General features: G+C 40.1%; 1 non-coding gene across 1 annotated transcript; it reads left to right on the top strand.

Annotated features, from left to right (window-relative positions):
* Positions 1–2,953: 2,953 nt before the first annotated feature.
* On the top strand, positions 2,954–3,059 carry LOC145569639 (small nucleolar RNA R71). Its single transcript, XR_014096212.1, has one exon. It is a non-coding gene; the product is annotated as a small nucleolar RNA R71 (small nucleolar RNA).
* The last annotated feature ends 3,365 nt before the right edge of the window (positions 3,060–6,424 follow it).

The raw sequence follows: 6,424 nt of genomic DNA, 5'->3' as shown, positions 1-6,424 counted from the left end.
TCCATTTCGGCCTCAAGCATGTCTCCAAAGATACTCATCATGCACCTTTGAAAGGTTGCCGGGGCATTGCAAAGTCCAAACGGCATCCTCCTATATGCAAAAGTACCATATGGACAAGTAAAAGTTGTCTTCTCTTAATCATCCGGGTTTATGGGGATTTGAAAGAAACCCGAATAACCATCAAGAAAGCAATAATACTTGTGCTTGGTTAGTCTTTCAAGCATTTGGTCTATAAAAGGAAGAGGAAAATGATCCTTATTAGTGGATGCAATTAGACGTCTATAGTTTATGCACATCCTCCAACCGGTCACCGTTCTAGTTGAAATGAGATCACCATTCTCATTTTCAACTACGGTCATTCCCCCCTTTTTAGGGACCACATGAACAGGGGAAACCCATCTAACTCGAAATGGGGAAGATGATGCCAGCATCAAGGAGTTTGGTGATTTCTTTCTTCACCACCTCCCCAATTTGAGGATTGAGTTTCCTTTGCCTCTCAATGGAAGGCTTAGCACTCTCCTTAAGTGTTATGTGGTGCATACATAAAGCGGGACTAATACCTTTGAGTTTATCAATGGTATAGCCTAAAGCACCTTGGTGATTTCTTAAAATACCACATAACATTTGAGTTTGGCACTCGTTCAAAGAAGAATTCACAATTACTGGAAAAGTTGAATTAGGACCCAAAAACTCATACCTTAGGTGTGATGGTAGAGGTTTCAACTCTACCATTGGAACACCCTTACCTTCTCTTGAGGTAGCTATTTCCAAAGCATCATCACTTGTGATTCCCATGCATACTTGTTCAATGCTTCCTTCCGTACTTCCTTCAAGCATTCTTTCATACAATGTCATCTCCTTGCCTTGCTCACCTATCTTTTCCTTATTCAAAAGGACATTCTCAAGGGCATCATTAGTAGTGAGAAAGTGCTCATGCATAGAAGTCACAATAGAATCAATAGTATCAATCATCATACAATTGTAAAGACTAGAGCTTGGATATTCCATGCTCTCATTCAAATCAAATTCTATCACCTCATCTCCTACTTTTAGTGAAATCTTAGTACTTTTAACATCTATTAAAGCGCCCGAAGTAGCAAGAAAAGGTCTTCCTAAAATTATTGGAATGTTTACATCTTCATCCATCTCTAACACAACAAAATCCATCGGGATAACAAACTTTCCCACCCTTAGAGGAACATCCTCTACCTTACCTTTTGGAAATTTGATGGAACGATCGGCCAATTGTAAGGTAATGTTGGTGGGTAGAAGTTCCCCTATCTCAAGTCTTTGATATACCGAATATGGCATAAGGCTAACACTAGCCCCAAGATCACATAAAGCATTATCAATTTGCATATTATATATAGCACAAGGGATAGAAAAGTTACCGGGGTCTTTTAATTTCGGTGGCATTTTATTCATGATGATTGCACTACAATTCTCGGTGAGATTCACCGTTTCCACCAATTCACACTTTCTCCTTCCACTCAAAATATCTTTTAAAAACTTAGCATAGTTAGGCAGTTGCTTGATAGCATCGGTAAAAGGAATTGAAAGGTGAATTTGTTTCAATGTTTCAAGAAACTTTCCAAATTGCACATCTAATTTGTTTCTAACAAATTTGTGAGGATATGGTAGCTTTTGCAATTGTTTTGTTTCTCTCTCTTTTTCTCTTTTCTCTTCACTCTCTTTTTCAAAATCTTTTTCTTTCTCACATTCTTTCTTTTTTTCATTCTCATGGTTTTGCTCTCTCTCTTGTTCAAAATCACTCTCAAGGGGAGGCTCACTCATGTTCATTCTCTCATTTCTTCTTTTGGGAACACTCTCTTTCAACACTTTACCACTCCTAGTTGATATAACATTTACGGGTCTCTTAGGATCTAGTCCTTGGGGTGGAAGTTTAGAAGTGCTAGTCCCTTCCTTCAAAGCATTGGCCAATTGAGAAATTTGTGTTTCAAGCATTTTATTATGGATCATGACTTCACTAAATTTCTTATCACTAGAGGCCATGAAAGTGTTGAACATTTTGGTTTGACTTTCCATCATTTCCTCCAAGCTAGACCTACTAGGTGGTGCTTGTGCATAGTAGTTATCTTGGGGAGCTCTATTACCTCTAACATTCGAATTGGAAGCAGTTTGATTAGAAGAACCTCTATTATTATTGTTGTTCCAATTGTTCCGGTTATTAGAGTTTCCCCCTTGGTGATATTGCCCTTGATTCCCATGGTTTCCTTGGTTATTATGGTTATGGTTACCATAACCACCTTGTTGGTTGTAGTTACCTTGGGGATTTTGGTCCCTTTGGTTCCTATTTCCCCATTGATTTTGGTTATGGTAATCATAATCATTTCCTCTTTGGTTATAGGAACTTCCCCCTTGTTCTCTTCGATTAGGTGGTAAGTATCTTTGATTGTCATTCCTAGGTCTATTATCATAAGACAAGGCATTGACTTGTTCATTTTCATTATCATTACCATCTTCATATTGGGGTTGAGGTTGGGAATCATAATTACAAGAAGAGGTATCACGGTCATATGACCCACAATTTTCACAAAACAGACACCCATGTGGCATGTTATTAGAAGTAGAAGGAGAAGAGTTATAATTAATACCTCTCCCCTTAGATTGGGAGGGATGCTCTTGTGTTGAACTAGAGGTCTCTAGTTTTGCCTTGATGGACGTCATCTCCTTGCTAAGGTTGGCGATTTGGGACATCAAGTTGTTGCTGGCGTTGAGGTGATCAACGGAGTAAACCGCATTTCCTCCCTTGTTTAGAGATTCTCTCTCTCCTTCTTGCCAATCCATGTGGTGCCTCACCATATCCTCAATTATCTCTATGACTTGCTCCTCCGTCTTGTTCATAATCGGGCCACCCGTTCCCTCATCTAGGCTAGTCTTTCCCTGTGGGCTCAAGCCTCCATAGAAAATTTAAAGCACTTGGTATGTCAGAATGCCATGATGGGGACACTCCCTTTGATATTCTTTATACCTCTCCCAAGCCTCATAAATGGTTTCACTAGCCCGTTGACGAAAACCTTGGATCAAAGCCCTTGCCTCGGCCGTCTTCTTTTGAGAGTAGAATCTTCCTAAGAAAGCCGTGGTGACCTCGTCTCAAGTTCTCAAGGAGTTCGGCCTTACTTCTTTCTCAAGCCATTCAAGAGCCCTTCCTATCAAGGATAAAGGAAATAGCTTTAGTCTCACAAACTCTTGAGTTACCCCATTTACCTTGATCGTATTGCAATATATTTCAAATTCATTCAAATGTGCAAGAGGGCTCTCATGTTGTGCTCCACTAAATTGCCTCCTTTCTATCAAATTTATCATTGCGGGGCGTATTTCGAAATCATTGGCTTGAGTAACGGGCGGAGAAATGCCACTTGAAGTTCTATAAGCTCCCGGAGTTCCCAACTCCTTCAAAGGTCTTTGGACCGGTTGTTCCCGTCAGCTATTTGCTCTTGTCTTTCCTCGAAATTGACCTCCCTAGTTGGGAAGTAGTTAATGGCCTAAAACCGGCTCTCCTTCTTTTATAGGTTTGCTCAATCTCGGGATCGTAAAGCACCAAAATCCTGTTATGGTTTATGCGCATACACTCTCAACAATTGCAATTAGTAACAAGGCTACAAGTGTAGCCGAAAAGAAAAACACTCTTTTTGAATTTTTGTTGTTTTATGGTGAACTAGACTCAAGTAATCAATTAGCAATCAACAACACCGTTCCCCGGCAACGGCGCCATTTTGATGGGCGTTAGAACGGTCGCACATTCCACACTCAATCAAACACATTTATTAGCAAACACCCTACAAATCAAGCATAATGATAAGTAAGAGTTCGGTCCACAAGGAACGGGATATGGTTGCTAAAGATCTTAACACTTAAGCTAATTCGAAGTCTATGGTCAATTGGGGTTCGTCAAGTAGACAAACAAACTATGATTCTAAATCGATGGGTTAAAGACACTAGGGAATGGGATCCACTCAACCAAGGCAATTAGGCAAACGAGGAGTAAAATAGACAAGGTATAGCAAGGACAATATGTAAAATCGACCTCATGCAATTAGAAATCAACTCGCACTACTAAACTTAGATTCCTCATTAGTCTAGCAATAGATGATACATAATCAAATTGCAATAAGTAATGACATACTCAATTTACATTCCCATGTCAAACTAAGCATATCATGCTATCAAGCTCCTAAGTCAAGGGTAGCTAATCCTATCATGAAGAACCAACAAGCAATCTCATATAATCAATTTAATTGCAATAAAAACATCAATGTTTCTCCCACATTTGCATAGTTAACCCAAAAGGTTGAGCTTCACCCAACCCCTAGCAAGAAGACTACTCACAACTCATGTTTATCAACATGCAAACAAGTATTAGGGTTCTAAGTAAATATCTGTGTTTTCTTCTTCTGCAGGTGGGCCTCGGGCCGGACGGAGATTGGCCCTCGAGTGCAAAGGCAGAAGGGAGCTTGACTGCAAGACCCACCCGTCGAGCAGGGACGAAAGTCGGCCCTTCTTCAATAATTGGGGAAAAGTGATTAACAATTGAAATAACTATCATCCAATAACAAATTATCAAAAACTAAGAAGATTTAAATATCATGCAAGCACAAATAAAATCAGAAATTGAATGGAGGAAAGTAGAAGGAAATTACTAATTGAAGCTTGGAAATGTTGAATACAAAGTGCCAATTCTTGAGGATGAATCTTGAAACCAACTATTACAATGATTAATTTGGTGAAAACTAAGCTAAATTAATGTTTTAAACTAAGAGGAGTTTCTGAAAACTAGGCTATTTTTGTCTCTCCTACAAATGAACTAAAGGGGAAGTATTTATACTCCCCGAAACACATAGGGAAATCCGTCAAAAGAAAACGGATTTCCAGCGAAGGAGCGCCCGCTCCACTTGAGGAGTGCCCGCTCCACGGATAGGAGCGCCCGCTCCAGATTGCTGCACGCCCTCTCCAGCTGTCTTCAGAATACAAGCAGTTTTGAAAGTTTGGGGAGGAGCGCCCGCACCTCACAGGTGCACGCCCGCTCCTCACAGGGTGCACTTGGCAGTAAGTTTGCAGGAAATTTGGAGCGCCCGCTCCTGACAGGTGCACGCCCGCTCATCACAGGGTGCACTTGGCAATAAGTTTGCAGGAAGTTTGGAGCGCCCGCTCTTGAGAGGTGCACGTCCGCTCTAGCAGGAGCGGGCTCTCCTTTCTCTAATTTTCTTGCCTTAGACAAAATCCATGCATCGAATGCTTGCCAAACTGAATCAATAAACCTGCAAAACATGGACAAACACAAACCAAGGAAGGGCAAGGCCGAGATAAAACATTTTCATTCAAAACGGGTTTGAAAGAGGGGAAATGAATGTAAAACCGGGTTTAAATTAACACAATAAGTGGTCAAATAAACCACTTATCACATGTGCTGGTATGGTGGGTATTAAACATCGACACAATGTTGTTCGGGATACTCTTGTTGATGTTTGTTATCGATGTGGGATTTCAGCTAGAAAGGAGGTTTCCATTGGGTTGTCTGGAGGGAACGACGAGGCCCTCAGACCTATAGATGTCTTACTTTTTTCCTAGGATCGTGCCCTTGATGTCTGTGTTGACTTGACAGGGTATTCTCATTGACACAATCTGGGATATCTAACTTCGTTCCTAGACGAGTTGTGGCTGATGTGGCTCATCAGAATCGAGTTAAGTACGAATCTAGTTGTCGGGCAATTGGATATGGCTTCCTCCCTTTCTCTTTCTCTTCACTTGGGGAATTAGAAAAAGGGGCGGTTTCATTGCTGAAGCGGATCCAGATGTTCTCGAAGACATAAGACATTGGGGCACGTGCTGCTGCTCATATCTTCACTAGGATAAGATTTGCTATAACTCGAGGAGTGGGGGCCCGGATTGTATCTTGGCTTCAACTAATTTTTTGTAGGTTGTATGACATTATCTGTTTTTGAGATATAATAATAATGACAATAAAATAAAAATAATAATAACAATAATAATAATAATAATAATAATAATAATAAAAATAAATAATAATAATAATAACAATAATAATAATAATGACAATAAAAATAATAATAATAACAATAATAATAATATAATAAATATAATAATAATAATAATAACAAATATAATAGTAACAAATATAACATCCACTTTCTCCTTATCTCCGCGTCAGGTTGCCTTATGGAAGTCCTAGCAGAGGGATCACACTTCGGCCTGGTTGCGAGCCGTCCCAATATCGGGGTTGGTTCAGACTATGAATGGTAAGGATTACCGTTCTGTTCTTTGCTATAGATTGGGCGTTCCATTGTTCTCCGTTTCGGCACCGTGTTCTTCTTACTCAAGGGTTTTTGAGGGGGATATTTTTGGGGATCATGCAATGTCCTGTGCTGGGATGGTAGGTATTAAA

The sequence above is a fragment of the Chenopodium album genome, chromosome 11 (genome assembly GCF_948465745.1).
Source record: "Chenopodium album chromosome 11, dcCheAlbu1.1, whole genome shotgun sequence".
NCBI lineage: Eukaryota > Viridiplantae > Streptophyta > Magnoliopsida > Caryophyllales > Amaranthaceae > Chenopodium > Chenopodium album.
The sequence above is the reverse complement of the archived record's forward strand: the minus strand, read 5'-3'. Positions and strand labels throughout refer to the sequence as shown.